The sequence below is a fragment of the Pelobates fuscus genome, chromosome 5 (genome assembly GCF_036172605.1).
Source record: "Pelobates fuscus isolate aPelFus1 chromosome 5, aPelFus1.pri, whole genome shotgun sequence".
Classification (NCBI taxonomy): Eukaryota; Metazoa; Chordata; class Amphibia; order Anura; family Pelobatidae; genus Pelobates; species Pelobates fuscus.
In genome coordinates, this window is record NC_086321.1 from 303,245,855 (window position 1) to 303,264,779 (window position 18,925).

The following is an 18,925-nucleotide window of genomic DNA, read 5'->3' on the forward strand; positions in this document are numbered from 1 at the left end:
ATTCCCATGGTATTAGGGAGTTATCTACCAAAAGGCTGAAAGACCTAAATTGGTCTTTCAGCCAAATTTACTAATACTAAGTAAAAATTACTTAGTATTAGTAAATTTTGCTCCTACTAGCTATACCGCGAGTAGGGGCATGTCTAGTAAACAGTGAGCAGCCTGTAAATGCTCACTGTTTTTAAAAAAAAAAATAGTGCCTCCCCCCGGCCCCCACCCCGGAGCGGCGGGTGGGGGCCCTAAAGTAAAATGATGGGGGGGAACCTATTGTCCTCCCCCCTGGCCCCCACCCCTGAGCGCCGGGTGGGGGCCCTAAATACTAATAAGGGGGACCTAATGTCCTCCCCCCTGGCCCCCTCCCCTGAGCGGTGGGTGGGGGCCCTAAACAAGAATAAGGGGGGGACCTAATGTCCTCCCCCCTGGCCCCCACCCCTGAGCGGTGGGTGGGGGCCCTAAACTAGAATAAGGGGGGACCTTATGTCCCCCCCTGGCCCCCACCCCTGAGCGGTGGGTTGGGGCCTTAAACAAGAATAAGGGGGGGGACCTAGTGTCCTCCCCCCTGGCCCCCACACCTCAGCGGTGGGTGGGGGCCCTAAATACTAATAAGGGGGACCTAAGGTCCTCCCCCCTGGCCCCAACCCCTGAGCGGCGGGTGGGGGCCCTAAATAGGGGGGGACCTAATGTCCTCCCCCTGGCCCCCACCCCTCAGCGTCGGGTGGGGGCCCTAAATTGTAGTAAGGGGGGACCTAGTGTCCTCTCCCCTAGCCCCCACCCCTCAGCGGTGGGTGGGGGCCCTAAATACTAATAAGGGGGGACCTAATGTCCTCCCCCCTGGCCCCCACCCCTGAGCGGCGGGTGGGGCCCTAAATACTAATAAGGGGGGGCTAATGTCCTCCCTCCTGGCCCCCACCCCTGAGCGGCCGCCCTTATTCTAGTTTAGGGCCCCCACCCAACGCTCAGGGGTGGGGGCCAGGGGGGAGGACATTAGGTCCCCCCCCTTATTCTTGTTTAGGGCCCCCACCCACCGCTCAGGGGTGGGGGCCAGGGGGGAGGACATTAGGTCCCCCTTATTAGTATTTAGGGCCTCCACTGTGTGCCGGGTCACATGACCGGGTGCAGCACATATATAAGGAAGCTTCTCTGGAGCGTGCAGCATCAGACACACTGCCAATCTGGAGATAGGGATCAGATGATGCCACTCGCTGTGGTGAGGTAACCAAGGTTGCCGCAAACGGCGCAGTGGCAGGGGACCTGACAGTTGGGCAGTTTCCCCATTTTGTGAAGTCGGTATGGCATCAGGTACCAGCGGTATAGTGTTTTATAAGCTTGCTTTTTATGGGTGACACATACCGTTAGGGAGCGTATTGCTTCCCATATTTCGGCCCAATCACTCGGTTCCTCTGGTGGTCCGAGATCGTGCTCCCATGCAGCTACATATGCAAGATTGATTTGGGATATGTGTGTCATGAGGGTGATGTAGATATCTGATACCTGTCCAGAGTGTAGGGGTGCGTCAAAGCACTGTTTCTCAAATGCCATCGGCATGCCTGCTTGTTTGATCATGGGCTGTTGCTAGGTCTCTTAGTTGTAGGTTTCGGAAGTGGTCTGAAGTGCTGAGAGATTCTGCATTTTGGAGGTTGTCATATGTGGTCCCTTCGCCTTGTTGGTACAGGTGTAGTAACCTGGAGATATCCCTCTGGTCTAGGTTGACAAAGTGCTTTGGGGTTAGACCGGGCAGGAAGAGTTTGTTGCGGTAGATTGGTGTGACCGGTGAGAGAAATATTTGGGGTTCAATTTGTCACATAGGGCTAGCATATGTGTGATCACTGGTGAGGTAGGCGGTGGTAGTGGTCTATGCGCTGGGGGAACCCACATGTAGTAGGACGGTTGGGCAGGATGTCATGCTCGAGGTCGACCCATCGTTTGGCTCCCGGCGGTGCGTGCCATTGTTGGAGATGAGCCAGTTGGGCTGCATGGTAACATTGGGGAAAGTTGGGAAGCCCGAGACCGCCCTGTGGTTTGGGGAAGTACATTGTCGATCTGCAAATTCTAGTTGTTTTTTTTATTTCCATATAAATTTGTCGATGGCCGCTTGTAAGTTTTTAAAGTCCTTATTCAGTATCAGGATTGGTGGGGTCTGGAAGAGGTACAGAAATCTAGGAAGCAAAGTCATCTTTATGGTGGCGACTCTACCCAACCATGAGACTCCTAGTGCGTCCCATCTTTGTAGGTCAGTCAGGGCTTGTGTGAGCAGCGGTTTGTAGTTGAGGTTGTAAAGGTCCTTGAGTTGGGGGGATAGTTTGATGCTTAGGTATGTGATGGAGGCTGTTGTTATTTGAAAGGGGAAGAGGTTGCGGAGAGAGCGAATTTGGCTCGGCTCCATCACTAGGGGCATAAGTGTTGATTTAGTCAGGTTGATCTTAGAGCCCAATAGGGTGGCATATTCTGCAATTAATGTGAGCATGGTGTGCAGGAAGTGAATGGGGTCCGCAAACGTCAAGAGTACGTCATCTGTGTATGCCGCTACTGTGTAGGTTTCTTGTCCGATCCTGATGCCTTGGATATTTGGGTGCTTGCGTATGGCCTGCAGCAAGGATTCCAGTGAGATGGCAAAAAGTAAAGGGTCGAGAGGGCAGCCCTGTCCGGTGCCGTTTGCGATGGTAAATGTTTGAGTTTCGATGTTGGGGAGTAGGAGCCGTCCTGTGGGGTGGTCGTATAGTGAGGAGAATGTATTTAAAAATTCGGTAGGGAATCCTAAGTGCCCCGCGTACTTTGAACAGTTAGGAGAAGGCGTTCAAATATCGCGATGGGAGTCTCTTGTGTTGAGTGTACCAGATCGTATCGAAGGCTCTTCTCGTGTTATCCGCTGCCTGCCGTCTCGTGTTATCCGCTGCCTGGGAATGAAGCCGACTTGGTCTGGATGGATCAATTTAGGGAGATATGGGTTGATGCGGTTGGCTAGTGCCTTGGTGAGTATTTTCAGGTCGCTGTTTAGAAGGGAGATCGTTCTGTAGTGGCCAGGGTCCAGGTGTTCTTTGTCTGGTTTAGGAAGGAGGCATATGTCGTGTGGAGGGATGGTGGACCCTCCATGCGTCAAGCAGGGGTATGCTGTCTAGAAATTTGGAGAATAGTTTGTCATTCCTGGTTGGGGTCAGTGTTCTGCCGTCTTGAGTTCTGTGGTCGATGGCAGGGGTGTGGGTTGTGTTGAGGTCTCCCCTGATTATCATGTTTTTAGCTGTTAAGCTAAGGAGGTGGGTCCTGAAAAGCTCCCAGAATGTTGCATCTGTGGTGGTCGAGGTGTATAGGAAGCCTATGGTCATTTTTCTTGTGCCTATGTGTCCAGTGAGGAAAAGGTACCTGCCCGCAGGATCTTTGAGGGTCTGGATGTCTTCTAGTGGGCATTAGACATGTGCAATTAGTTTCGGTCCGAATTTAAAATGTAAAGATTCTAATTTTAAAAGTTATTTATTTTTATGCATATCCCCACACATCTTAATTGATTTCAAAGTCTTCTGTTTGTAGCCTTGGTTCTTCACAAATCAAGGAATTTGTTGTGACTTTTAATTATCAGCTTTCTACTTATGACAAAGTTTAATTGCAGAATGCTGCAGATCATTAAAAGTGAAAATTGAAAATGCAAAAAAAGTATGTTTAATTATATAGCTTTAAAATGCATAGAAGTTGTTTTGGTGACTGGAGTGTGCCTTTAAGGATGGACAATACCTAGCATGACGTCAATGGCAGCTTTGTTGCTTTTATAATAAAGAAGTCTTGCCTATCAGTAAATCACTGACTCCTTTGCTAATTATTGTCTCTATGTCTTGTAATTAGTTACCACACACAGAGCATGATGCTTTTGTTAGTTTATAATTGTGTTTTATGTATAACAAAGAACTCTTTTGGCATATTTTCTTTCTGCAAACCACTCACACCACCAAGCACAATGAGTTAGTTAACCACAATTTCAAAGAAAATAAAAATAAAGACATAAAATGTGTCTATTAAGTGACAGTGAATAAAATGATTACTAAATAAAATTTAGGCTAATGAGCTTGTTAGTGGGTTTTAATAGGCATGAATGTGAGACTGCAGAAAAACTGACATAATTGCCTAGTAGTCCGATAAGAAATATAAATACAATTGTGTAATCAGTCTGTAGTAAAAAAAAAACTCTATAAGATTAGTGCACATACCACTCACTAAGCTTGCCTGTGGGGCGTTTTATCACTGGATTTCTGTGTATCGCTAGAAATCCAATTCTCTTACAACAAATTATTATTATTTTTTTTTTTTTATTCTTTATATTTGATATGCAGGTAGTTACAACGTGCCTGTGTTGCCACAACAGCATTAGCAGGCTCAATTTTCATAGACATATGATAGCAGTATTGGATATGCATACATTTTTTTTTTAAAGTGAAAAGGGTAACTATACAGCAAACGAGCTATGAGCAATATGGTTTGAGCTAAATTAGTGAGACTAGCTTGAGGCATCATGGTGATACAACAAATTATTTAAATACACTTTAGCTTATTTATCACTAGCTCAATGTAATTTGTCTAGCACATTGGAATTAGTGTAAGATCCACCAATATTGCCGTACTGTGAAGTAGTGGTGGTGTGATGGGATTCCAGCATGGTCAAAATTTAGTAGGCCGAAATCTCCACATGGCATATGCTAATTAGTATCTGGTTACAAACAGTTGGATGAGTCATCAGTATACTGAGCATGTATGGAAGTGGATAGTAAATTCCTTTGTCTTCAACAAGCCATGTGGTCTTCCCATATAAGGAGATCCAGGATGTTGTATACACTGATTGGTCTAAGTGCATGTGTGGGTGGAGCTATTAATGGGAGGAGTTATTGTTTAATAAAATGCTTCTCAAACATGTGCTCAGGGCTCATACCTTTTGAACACAAGTTCAGTGTGAGACCCGATCGGTATGTGAATAAAGGCCTCTTACTTTCTGAAGACTTGTGTCCATATCTCTATGTGTGGCTTCTGCGGTTTGTTCTTGTTATTCCCCCGGTAACATTTTTGGTGCATTCGGTCCGGGAACCTCATCGCATGGAAGCTGGCGCAGAGATTTGAGACGGTAATCTTTTACCAAATCCTCTACGCTGCACCCCTGGACTTCTACTGCATGGACATCCTTTCGTCTCGGCGCCACTGGCCTTTTGTCCAGGAGATCATCGGCTTCTGCGCAGTGAGTACCGGGGTGCCCCGTCGATGAGTGTGAGCCCAGGTCCAGGAACTAAAAGGTAAGACTGATACCGTTAGAGCGGTAGGCCCACAAGGGGTTTGTATTTGGAATTTGTTTGGTTGTATGGAATCTGCCCCATCCTTCTGGATGGAAGAAGCAAAGGCGCACTGCTCATGTTGACATTAGACGCTCTGTAGTCAGCCCGTCTAATACAGGTGGTTTGGGTCAGACTGAATTCTGGTGTAAATAGTTCATGTTGGACACCGGTGTCCTGTCTTGACTAGCGTATCTAGGTGTAAATTTTGGTCGCTAGGTCGGGGGGACCGGGAGACTAAGCAGATTTTGGTGTACATTCCGTCTGCTAGTTCTCAACCTATCTTAGCTAGTGGGAGGCGTGTATATATATATATTTTTTTTTACATTATAAAATTGCAACATGTATAGGTGTTACAGATCAACTGGTTACAACGTAAAGGCATAAGAACATTGAGTTTAAATGCATTCGTGGGGTTGCTGCAAGGTATTGAGCGGTCTTATCTGTTCACATATCTTTTGCATAGTAATAGACATATTTGTACGTTATGTTTTGACATTAAGCATTGTGTAGAACGTATGGGTTGAATCAAAATGTAGTGGGGGAGTAGAGGGAAATCGGTTATTCTGTGAGGGCCCAGGGGGGTGTCACACAGCTTGCTTTAGTCTCACATGGTAATCATTATGGGGCCGACCAGCGTGTATATCTCCATGGAATTATCGGAACATCGTCCTTTGTTGGCTTAATTAGGTGGGCGTTGGGGCTTAGTGTGTGATTGCCTGTCTTTTTCGTGTTATGCCTCATGTTGTTTGTCGTTCCCAGGTTTGGTAGCTGTCAGTGTTAGCGTTCAGTGCGGTTTCACTGGTCTCTAAGCGTTATACATCATGGTGGGCTCATGTCATCTAATTCGGGTTGGGCCGTGCTACCTCTCTAGGTGTGGTCTGTTAGCCTGTGTGTGCCGACAATCAAAGGATATAGCTCAGAGCTCTTATCGGGGGTCCTAAGCTAGTCAGGGCTGGTCTTGCGTGTGAGGTCAGATCGTGGCGAGCCTGTTGGAGTCGTGTATGGTCCAAGCTCTGGTGTAGGCCCTCTGTGTAACCCACTGTGTCGTGTGACCTCTCATCGAGCCCCCTGGGTGGTATCTTTGTTGGGTCCCTAGGGTTGATAGTCCTTGATTTGTCTAAGTCTGTGACCTTTGTGTTCAGTGTGTTCTTGTGGTATCGTCCTAGGTAGGAGCGTGTTTTGTGGGGTCAGTGTTAGACATCTTTACCTTTCCTCGGGTCGTTTGATATGTGTCTCTCCTGCGGTTGGGCGTGTTTGTGTTCTTTCTCGTGGGTTTATTAGATTTGTCACTAATTGTCTAGGTGGCCCCACCTGGGTCTGGGTCGGTTTATCGTGTCTTATGCACAACGTGGTGGGGTGTAGATGAGCTCGTTCCTGTCAACTGCGCCAGTCTCGTTTAATTTAGGTGTTTTCTCGTCCAGGGTCTTCCAGCCTGGGTTGTGGTGTCGTGTGTCCGGGGTGGGGGTACGTCCCTGCATCTAGCGTCTCTGCCGTCGTCTCTCTACAGGTGTGTCAGTTCGTACGTCCCTTTATTATCCAGTCCCTCCCTCTTTGCTGTTTTGTTTCCCATAGTCAGTTGCCTCCTCTTTCATGACCGATCTAACTTCTGATTGCTCCCCTAGTGTCTATGTAAGTATATATGGGAGTCTTCGGGAGTGTGTCTCCCTAGGTCTTTTGTGGGCCTACTCGTCGTGTGGGGGGGCTGTGTGGGTCCGTGGCAAGATGAGCTGTGTTTGTTCGTCAGGCATGTCCTGTGTCTGTTTGGTCGTCTGACGGGGGGGTCGTGTTGGTGCGGGGGCGCCGTCCACCGCCGCCTGGCCACCTCCAGCAGCCCGTCGTGACGTGTATTCCATCCATGGGAACCACGTCAAAGTGCAGTGTTCCCGGCGTCCCTGCAAGGAGGCTGTCATCATCTCCATGTCATAGATCATTTCCACCCTGTCCACCCATTGTTGTAGGGTGGGTGTTGTCGTACTTTTCCAGTGTAGTGGGATAAGTGACTTTGCAGCCGTTAGCAGGTGTATGAGGAGGCCTTTCTTATAGATCCTCATGGGCGTGCGTGTGTGATTGAGTAGCATAGGCATTGGCTGGAAGGGAACATCTGAGCCCGTGATGTCTGGGATTGTCCGATGTATCCTTCGCCAGTATGGGTCTATACGGGAGCATGTCCACCAAATGTGGATGCTGGTACCCCTCTCCGTACCGCACCTCCAACATTCACTTGGGATTGACTCGTGCACATGTTGGATGTCCGGAGTCCGGTACCATCCTGTCAATATCTTGTAGTTGCATTCTTGGAACTTGGAGCTAATAGTCCCTTTGTGCGTTAGTTGAAATATTTTGAGCCATTCAGGTTCCGTAAGCTCTACTCCAGTCTTTCTTTCCCATCGTGTCGTAAAACCTGGGGAGTTCTTGTCACTGATACTTAGTAGAGCGGAGTACAGTTGTGAAACCCCATGCGTAAGTTGTTGTCTGGTCGCACATAGGTGTTCCAGATGTAGCAGTGGGTGATGTAGGTGGTCCTTGCCTGCGAGATTGGCGAGGTAGGTTTTCACTTGGTTGTATCGGAATATGTCCAGGCCACTAGGTCTGCGATCTTGTAGCAGGGTTGCCTGAGGCTTGAGGGTCGTTCCGGTGTACCATTGGCGAGCATACATCCAGTCCGTGGCTCCATGGTTTTTCAGATCGGTTGAGCTCAGCCCCCCTGCCAGCCTCGGATTGTGGGTGATCGGCGTGAGAGGGTTGGGCGAGGTCGTGAGGTTTTTGGAGTATCTTACTCCACACCATACCTTCAGAGTGGCGTCGATCATCGGGTTCCCAGTAAGTAGTTCCTTGAGTGACACTCCTCCCAGCCATAGCAAGGAGGGGATTCGCCCCTGGGCTTGGTGTTTCTCCAGATCTACCCATTGCGTGCCAATCGGTCAGTCTGTGCAGGTGGGTTGCTTGGTAATACAGAAGAATGGACGGTAATCCCATGGGCGTTCTAGGGTCCCTCTTCGTCCGCGCGCTGGCTTTTGGTTCCAGACAAACTTTCTAATGGCCATCGTCAAGGTCTGAAAAAATGCTCTCGGGAGAGTCGTGGGCAGGGTCTGGAACAGGTACAGCAATCTGGGCATGGCGTTCATCTTAACGGCACTTATGCGGCCAAACCATGATATATATTGAGCCGTCCAGCGCTTCATGTCTTGTTGTAGGGTGGAAAGCAAGGGTGCAAAGTTCAAACGGTAGGTTTGTGTTAGGTCCGTAGGGAGCCACACCCCGAGGTAGTGTAGTTTGGAATCGGATATTTTAAAGGGAAATTGCGCTTGGATATGGCGTTGTAGGGTGGTGTCCTGAGCGAGTAGCAGCATCTCCGACTTGTCTAAGTTGAGTGTCAGGTCAGAGACTTCCTTATATTGCCTAAATGCCTCGTGGAGGTGAGGGAGAGAGGTTCTGGGTTGCTCCAGAAAAAAGAGCATGTCATCGGCGTAAGCCGCTACTCGGTGTTCTCTTCCCCCAACGCAGCACCAGGTGATGCCTCCGTCCTGTCTGACCGCCTCCAGGAATGGTTCCAGGGTGAGGGCAAACAGGAGGGGGGACAGGGGGCAGCCCTGGCGCGTGCCGCTGTGGATGGTAAACAAGTCAGTCAGCGCTCCATTTACATGTATGCGGGCTGTGGGTGAGGTATAGAGCGCGGTTATCCAGTTCCGCAAATGCGGACCATATCCCATATGTCTTAGTGTTTCTGACATATAGATCCAGTCCACTCTATCAAACGCCTTTTCAGCATCGGTGGATAGCAAGACCATCTCCTTTTTGTCTGTAGTGGCGATATGGATGGTGTTGAGGGCTCGTATAGTGTTGTCTCTAGCCTCTCTCCCAGGGACAAACCCTACCTGATCCGGGTGTATCAGGTCTGGGATCGTCTGTGCCATCCTGAGTGCCAGTGCCTTGGCGAAGAGTTTGACGTCCGCGTTCAATAACGAGATGGGCCTATAACTAGCACAGCTTCTCGGGTCTTTGCCCTCCTTAGGTATTATCGCGACTGTAGCTCCCAGGGTGTCTTTGTGGAATTGGCCTCCCTCTCTTATCGAGTTAACGCCTGTCAGGAGTCTGGGCAGTAGGATGTCCTTAAATGTGTGTAAATATGAGACCGGCAGACCATCCGGGCCGGGGGCCCTGTGCGCTTTTGTCGATTTCAGGGCGCCCGCCAGTTCCCCAATCGTCAAGGGCTGTTCAAGGTCTGCCTCCTGTTCCGGGGTGAGCTGCCTGGTAATGTGACTCTGAAGGTATGTGGCAATTCGCTCTCGGTGGGTCCCTATGTCTCTGTCCTGGTGGTGTCGTGGCTGGTCGTATAGAGCCGCGTAGTATTCCCGGAACGCGGACAATATGCCGTCCGGGAGTCTAGTAATGTCTCCCCTGCTCGTGCGGACTTTGTGGACGTGTTGTGCTTTCCGTCTGTCCTGTAACATCCTAGCCAGCATCCTTCCACTTTTGTTTGAGTGCTCATAGAAATATCTGGACGCTTTCCTCGCGGTGTGCAAAATCCCTTGTGATAGTATGTCTTTCAATTCCCGTCGAGCTTCCGTCAGACGGAGGTATGTGCTTTCGGCAAGGTCCTTCTTGTGTTCCCCTTCCAGTTCCGCTATCTGAGCTGTCAATGTTGCGATGTGTTTCGTTCGGTCTTTTTTGCGTTTGGTGCTCATGGCTATAAAATGGCCTCGGACAACGCATTTGTGGGCCTCCCATAGCGTTAGCGGAGGCATTTCCAGGTCGTCATTGGTTATGAAATACTCAGTTAGGGCTTGGGCCGTTATCCTCTTGAATTCAGCGTCATCCAGTAAGGATTCGTTCAATTTCCAGTGCCTTTCGCGAGGCTTGTAAAGCGGGGATCTCGTGCGGATCAGCATTGGCGCGTGGTCTGTGTGATCCATTATGCCTATTTGTGCCTCCTGAAGGAGGTTGAGGTATTCCTGTGCCAGGAATATATAGTCAATGCGGCTGTAATTCGCGTGGACTGCCGAATAGTGGGTGTAGTCCCGGTCTTCTGGGTTGCATGCCCTCCAGCAGTCCACGAGGCCGAGTTTGCGCAAGGATCGTTGTGCCGCTCGTATGCAGTGCATAGGGATTGCGGTCTGTCCCCTGGAGGTGTCCGTGCGGGGGTCCAGAGGTAGGTTGAGGTCTTCCGCCATGACCAGGAGGCCCTCCCTGAACTTTTCCAGCTTGGCCAGCGTCTGGGCTATAAATGAGTGCTGTTTTCTGTTAGGACCGTAGAGGCACGCGAAGGTGTACGTGTGGTCCATGATGGTGCCTTTGACGAAGAGAAATCTGCCATTGGGGTCTATCTGTGATGCTACGTGTTGGAACTGCGTCGTCTGTGCGAAGAGGATCGCCACGCCTTCCTTTTTGGCGTCCGGGTGGTTTGCGTAGAATCCCTGTGGGAAACGCCTGGACTCCAGTTTGGGGGCATCAACTCCTCGGAAATGTGTCTCCTGCAGGAACGCCACGGATGCTCTTACAGCCCAGATGCGTCTTGCCAGGTGCGAGCGCTTTTCAGGCGTGTTAAGCCCCTGGACATTGTTGGACCAATACGTCAGTTGGGCCGGGACAAATCCCGTCGAGGCTGTCATTTCAGCGATCGGGCGGCTTCCCCGCAGCGGTGTCAGTTACGAGGTGTGGGGATGTCTGTCCGTCTGTTGTGGAGAAGTGAACGGTCTGGCGTTTCCGCTGGGTGTAGTGGTGTGACTCCGACCCTGTACCGGGTGTGATCGTTCCCGAGTTTGTTGGATTATTCCAATGCTCTGTGTGTCGGTCTGCAGCGTGGGCGCCCTCGGCGCTTGGCGTTTTCGGTGGTTTCGGTGCTTAGGTCTGTCTGTACCTCTGTGCTAGTGTATATAGGTGAATCTATGTGGGGTCTAGCAGGTGTCAGGATGGCAGCTGTGTGCAGATGTGTTCGTGCGTGTGTAATTGTGGTGTGTTTCAAGTGCTAAACAAACAACTTTATACATATGTAGAATACCCTTAGCAAACTAGGTCCTCACCCGACCCATCCCCTTGCTTAGCCTAACCGTTCCCACCCGCAGCCCGGGCCCTTCCCGTCTCCATGCAGCCTCCCATCCAACCCGTCCCGCAATCTAAGGAGATCCAGAGCAACCCGTTTGGTACAATGTCCATGGCTTAGGATATGTCCTTGGAGATGTTCGCAATTTATAGTCTCCTTTGTACCCGGTCCGTTGCCTCCTCCCCACCTACGGGACGTTCCCCCAATGTATCCCCGGGTGAATGGGTATGCTAGCAAGGGCTTGTCTCCCGGCTGCCCCCAGAAAATGGCTTCCGTATCCACCCCACCTGTCGACTGCCCCTCCCCCAAATCTGGCTAACGTGGACTGGTGGCAATCGGGAAAGTACATACCCCCGCTGTGGTGATGATGGGTCTCTGCATGGCATTCGCAGGCGAGGCCGGGGTGTCGGGTGGGACGGCTCCGGCCCAGCCTGATGCGTCCCAGCGGGTTTCGGTTCGATGCGTCAGTAGGGCTTTTACTCCTCGGGGCCTTCTGGGCCACCTCTGCGTCTTAGCGGTCCGGGCTCCAGGTGTATGTTGTGAGCCACTTCAGATGGGCCTGTTGCTCTTGCTGGGGGTTCTTCTAGGATCCAGTTAGGTACCGTCACGGCGGGCAGGTTGGCGGTTCGGAGGAACCGGGGCACGTCGTTCGGCCAGCGTATGATGTGCCACACATTTCCCACTCAGGCCTGCAGGCTAAATGGGTATCCCCATTTGTATGGGAGTCTCCTCTCTTGTAGTAATCGGGTAAGTGGTCGCAAGGCTCTGCGGGCGTCGAGGGTGATCGTGGATAAGTCTTGGTATAGGGATATCTGAGCTTCCATGTAGGTTATATGCTGGCGTGCTCTTGCGGCCTTCATTATGGATTTTTTTAATGGGAATGATAGCAGGGCGCAGATCATGTCTCTCGGCAGCCCATCCCTTCTGGGGGCGCGCAGTGCCCTGTGTGCCCTCTCAATCCCATAGTCACTAGGGGCTGTGTCTCCCAGTAGGAGCGTGAATAGGCCAGTTAGTAGCTCCTGAGGCACCTCACCTTCAGCTTCAGGCAGGCCCCTAATCCTAATGTTATTCCGCTGGCCGCGGTTATCAAGGTCTTCAACCTGGCGGCGGAGGTCTAGCAGGATGTTACCTTGTCTAGTGGTTGCCAGCTCAGAGGCCTGCCGGCCTCGCCGGAATCTCGGAGGCCATGCGGCATGGCGAGGAAGTCATCCATCGGGCCGGCCGGCTGGCGTGAAGGGGTAGCCTGGCTTGCGGTGGTTAGCCTCTTATTCTTCCCCATGGGTGAGTGTCTGGGATGGCGGTATAAAGCTAATTTAACTGGGCTGTACAGGTTGGGGCCTAGGAGCTCGGGCTGAGTGTGTCCTACTCCATTAGCTGTCAGGCCACGCCGCGTGTATATTTAACCACTAGAGTATTAATAGAAAAACGTTGCCTGAGAGGGGATTTGATAACATTATACAAATATATTCAGGGCCAATACAAACCATTGTGTGGAAATCTATTCACAAACCGGACTTTACATAGGACACGAGGCCATGCGTTTAGACTGGAAGAAAGAATTTCGTCTAAGGCAAAGGAAAGGTTTTTTTACTGTAAGAACAATCAGGATGTGGAATTCTCTGCCTGAAGAAGTGGTTTTATCAGAGTCCATACAGATGTTCAAACAGTTACTAGATGCATACTTGCAAAAACAGAATATTCAAGGATATAATCTTTCAATGTAGGGTAATAACTGCTTGATCCAAGGATAAATCTGACTGTCATTCTGGGGTCAAGAAGGAATTTTTTTTCCTAGCTTGTTGCAAAATTGTGCTTCAAACTGGGTTGTTTTGCCTTCTTTTGGAGCAACAGCAAAAAAACAAAATGTGAGGAAGGCTGAACTTGATGGACGCAAGTCTCTTTTCAGCTATGTAACTATTTAACTATGTAACTATATAGACTAAATGAGTCCTGTTGCACATTCCGCTCATTAGTTCACTATATGTGGTGCTTGGGCAGCGTAGCCTAACCGAACCTTGGTGTAAATAGTTTGATAGTTCTGAAGGTGCTGGTCAATTAGAATAGTTGGGATTATTGTAAATATTGTTAGATATACTGTAGTCGGTGAATTGGTTAAATTGTATGTCCTGCTAGAAAGCTTGAGCTCTGCCATCTAGTGGGAGTGTAAATTGTCTAAACTGTATAATAGTTACTAACCGTACCATAACCACTGACTGTAGAGGCGAAATTGTTGAAATGTTATGCTATCGGTTAGTTAATGTTGATTAATTGTGTGGACAATTGTATGACTTGCTTAATAGTTGCATTCAGGGGCGTATTAGCCGCGAGGCAAACAAGGCATTTGCCTTGGGCGGCATTTTCCAGGGGGCGGCAAAAAAAGCCGCCCCCAAATGCCCAAGGCAAATGTCTTGTTAGCCTCGCGGCTAACAGACATGCCGGCGGGCTGCTGGGGCGGCACTGCCTGGCGGGCGGCCGGCCGGCGAGGGAGCACTTCCCCTGAGCTGTCTGCTCAGCTCCCTCGCCAGCCGCAGAGTGAGGCTGGGAGGTGGAGCCGGAATATGACGTCATATTCCGGCTCCCAACCTCACTCTGAGGCTGGCGAGGGAGCTGAGCAGACAGCTCAGGGGAAGTGCTCCCTCGCCGGCCGGCCGCCCGATCACCCAGCAGCCACTGGACCACCAGGGAGGAAGAGACACCCCCCCTCCCCAGCATTCCCAAAGGTAAGGAGGCTGGGGGGGGGGGGTTTAAATTTAAAAAAAAAATGTGTTAAAAATTAATTTAAAAAAAAAGTGTTAGAAATAAATTTAAAAAAAACGTGTTAAAATTTTTTTTAAAAAAATGTGTTAAAAAAAATAAAAATGTGTTAAAAATAAATTAAAAAAAAGGGTTAATGTGGGTGGGTGAGTGTGTGTCTGTGTCTGTTAGTGTGTGTGTCTGTTAGTGTGTGTGTCTGTTAGTGTGTGTGTCTGTTAGTGTGTGTCTGTGTCTGTTAGTGTGTGTGTCTGTTAGTGTGTGTCTGTGTCTGTTAGTGTGTGTCTGTGTCTGTTAGTGTTTGTGTCTGTTAGTGTGTGTGTGTGTCTGTTAGTGTGTGTGTGTCTGTTAGTGTGTGTGTGTGTCTGTTAGTGTGTGTGTCTGTTAGTGTGTGTTTGCCTGTGAGTGTGTGTGTATGTTAGTTTGTGTCTGCTAGTGAGTCAGTGTGTTTGTCTGTTAGTGTGTGTGTGTTTCTGTTAGCGAGTGTGTGTGTGTGTATTTAGAATGCGGGGCGGGGGGAAAGGTTGGGTGGGGGTGGCGCGGGGGAGGGGGGGCGCCTGAGTTTTGTCCTGCCTAGGGCAGCACAAAACCAGGATACACCACTGGTTGCATTGATTAGTATATAGTGTTTGGTGAGTCTTGATTTTATTTGTGTGTGCGACGTCGTGATATTGTTGAGCGTGTGAGGATCCTGTGCGTGTGTGTACGTGTATGTTTGGGCCTAGTAACTGTGCAATGTGGTGCTGGTGATAAGGAGATTGGTGTGACTGTTGAAACTGTGTGTATATTTGTACAGCTTTTGAATCAGACGTTCTGTTGAAATCATCTTCTGATTCACATGGCTGTTGATCTTTTGTCTTGAATGTTAAATAATTTTTTTTTTTTAAATTGACTACACGGTGTAGTAGGGAGTGGCCTGTCCTGGTGGCCGCATGGTCTCCATGTGGCAGTCTTGACTTAAATTTAGTCAGGGTATACATGTGGCTGTAACTAGTAGGCCGGAATTCTATGATCAGTTTCCATATATTGACTGTTGGAAACCGATTGTTGAAAAACTGCCTTGGTGAATTAAACTGTGCCATGAGGAACAATGGAGCCACATGGTGGTCAGAACTAAGGCCTTAATTCACCTAGTTTGGACACCTCCTTGCATCTGATTACTAACCCCCCTATTCATCCTCCAGAGCCCCCCCACTCTTCCTCCCAAGCTAATACTAGTCTAACTGGTATTTGCACTCCCCCTGCTCTATTGTCCCCGCCTACCCACATACCTATCTGTTCTTTTGTTTCAAACTCTTGTATTTCTGTACCAACCCCCCACTGATTCTTTGTAAATTTGAACTGACTTCCTTTTTGGTAGGAGTGTATTTTAGCATTGAATTTTATTAACAGTTAAATTGTGAGGAGAATTCTTAATAACAGTAACTGAGTCTATTGGATCAGATAATTCTCAGCAATGACATTGTACCATAATCATTGAAATAGCACTAAAACTACTGAACACAGTCTAAAATACAACTGGAAGAAATGATCAATGGTATAAGATGCTAGAGTACACTTTTATCCTTTTTTAGTTACTGGATGGGCCCCTCCCAGCTTTGTCCAAAATATCCTCTTTACTAAAATACAAGATATGTTTAATTTACCTTAGAACTAAAGCTTTAATCAAGCCTAGATATCAGGGTGGACAGTTATTAAAATAAGTAAAAAATAAAATAAGGACATAGACTTTAATTATCTGCTTCATTAGACTTTAGGGAGGCACTCTAGGGCCACCTACTGGCCATTTTCGGGAATTACATTGATATTACATCATCTTTAACTCTATACTGGCATACAACAAACAGAAGTAGAATTGCTTACCCTATTTTAATATATTTATTGCTATAAGGTTTTATTTAATGTATAAATATATTAAAAGTTAAGTTTTATTATAAGACCCATAAAGATTGATACAATGACTTACCCTCTGGTGACACCTACTGGTAGGTTTTTGGTTTAACACTTTTTAAAAAAAATTTCATCCGCCAAATGCTGACTAGTAAAATTAGCTCACCCCCTTACACCTATCTTACTACTCCCATACGGGAACATATTACTGAGCAGTCTTATCGAAGTCCCATACTAACCCGACAGATGACTGGTACCCTCCAACCCTGACATTTCCAGATGCCTCTACGACTTACACCTGGCCCACCACATATTGACGGTAATGGACAGTTGCAATTGGCAGATCCTGTATTTGTTTAAGTCCCTTTTACCACAACTGACCTGTTCAATTGGAAGACCCATAACTCCTCGTACACCGATAAACCTCAAGCCATGATTGATCTGGTCACCTCTATTATACAAACACACAATCCCACCTGGGCTGATTGTCAGCCATTATTACTGACCTTTAGAACATAAATGGTGCTGACATGATCCATCTAAAGGCCTATCAACAAGCCATTATTGCTGGCATGAAGGCAGGAGGGAAAAAAGGCAATTACTTGTGCAGGACGGCTGAAGTGTTACAAAAAGCTAAATGAATCACCCAGTGCTTTTTATGAGAGACTGCTTGAGTCAAATAGATTGTACACTCCTTTCAATCCTGAAGCCCCTGAAAACTTCTGTATGATAGACTTCGCATTTGTCAGCCAGGCCCAGAGCGATATTAAGAGAAAGCTACAAAAATTAGAAGGATTTGCAGGGATATCCATATCACAGCTAATGGAGGTTGCAAATTAGGTGCATATGAATAGAGAAACTGAGACAAAGCGGGAGGAGAAACGTAAGATGAGGAAGAAAATAGACATGTTAGTGGTAGCTATTTCAGGTGTAGCTAGAGAAGGAGGGAAGATGAATAGAGGAATTGAGAATAGGATGAGCAGGCTATCATTAGGTAGAGATCAATGTGCATATTGTAGAGAGGTAGGGCATTGGAAGAGTGACTGTCCACAGAGGGGATATATTGCAGGTGGTAGACAAGAAGAGAGAAGAGGGCGAGGTGGTTATGTTCATAGCAGCATAGGTATGTGGCAGTAGAACATTTGGTCCAGCAGGGCTCGCAGGCCTCCATAAACATTGAAAATAGTGAAAACAGTAAGCACAGTGAGCACTTATCTATCGATTCTGTGGTGACCAAGTTGGTAGCTCTTCCTTCTGAAAACACTATAACTGTGACAGGAGCTACTGGGAAAAGCGCTGCTAGACTGATTCTAAGGAGTCGTACTTGCCTTCTAGGAGGCCATTTTGTTAAGCACCAGTTCCTATACATGCAGGAGTGTCCAGTTCAACTTCTAGGATGAGATCTATTATCAAAGCTTCAAGCTCAGATAACTTTTCTACCTAATGGATCAATGTCTCTGAAGTTTAATAAATCACCTGGCATAATAGCGGTATTGGTGCCAAAAGAAGAAAAATGGCGTTTCTATTCTGTAATGACAAATGCAAACCCAAAGAGTGATGGATCAGTATTTGACATTCCAGGAGTATGGGCAGAAAATAATCCTCCAGGACTTGCCCGTAACATCCCACCGATACATATTGAGTTAAAGCTCGGGGTGTATCCTGTTAGACGTTGTATGTTGTTCTTTTATCTACCCCAACAGCTGTAAAGGTGGCAGAGGTGACTCCGTGGATTCATCACCCTAGGGTTAAACCAGCGGCAGATTCCTGGCAAGGTACTCCAGAACGTGAGAATCCTTGCAAGATCCGGTTGAAGCGCATGACCAAGTCGAATTGAGCGTGATTTGAGAAGTATGAGGTGATTTTTGAAGCATCGTGGTTGAAAGTAACATCAGAGATCAGCAAGTAGGTGTTTTGACGGCCATAATAAAGCCTGACCACCTACCTACGTTTCATAGCCAGAGTGTCTCGAAGTGACCTCTGTGAAGGAAAGTGAGGATCAGAAGAACGCCAATCCTTGCAGCCCTCACAGTTGGGAAGCTAAGGTGCCGTCGCATGGTCGAAGAAAAAAGATGAGGACCTCAAGAATAATGTGTTTAATTATGTGCTTTAGTATTTTTATAATTTTTCAGGAGGGTAAAGGTAAGGATATTCCAAGCTGTGTTAGTTGTATTAAGACTACGAAAACAGGTAACCAGATATCCCAGACCCTAATTTGGCACTCACTGTAGCAGATGGTACCAGGGCTGTCCGAAAAGACTGTAATAATATTGCAATTTGTGTGTTGTTTATGTTTCTGTGATTAAAATGTATGTGGGATTCGTATGATTGTTCGGTAGTTTCCATCCGTACTCCATACGAATGTTAACTACAGAACCTATAGACCACCCCAGAGAGAAGTGTGTACCTTATTAAGCATTCACACTTCTCTAACTGCAAATTAATCGGTACTTTAGTGATGTATCTGGGTGACCGCCGTTCGGTATACGAACACGTGGCGGTGGCCATCTTACGCACGAAAATCTCAGCGGTGTTTGGTCGTCGAGTGTCTGGAACTCAAATCGGACACTCGATTACCCGAACACCGCTGAGACCTCCATGGCTCCAAAACTCCTGAACGGGAAGACTAATCAGCCTCCCGTTCGGTAGGTTCAAAGTACAGAATAAGGGGATCCATACGAATACAATATTAATCGTGGATGGCAGTATTTTATATGTGTTTTATATGTGTTTTACCTCCCAAATGAAGACCGACCACAGGGCCAAAACCCATGGAACTCTTTTCGGATACCACCTTGTGTTACACCCTCCACCTAACTCCCGAACCCCTGGTCCGATCTGGGTGAATTTTGGATATGTTAGTCACCCAGATCAGGGCTACCAGGGGGTACCCACAGTATGATTATTACTACTTGTTTTGGGGTACATTCAGAACTCGGGG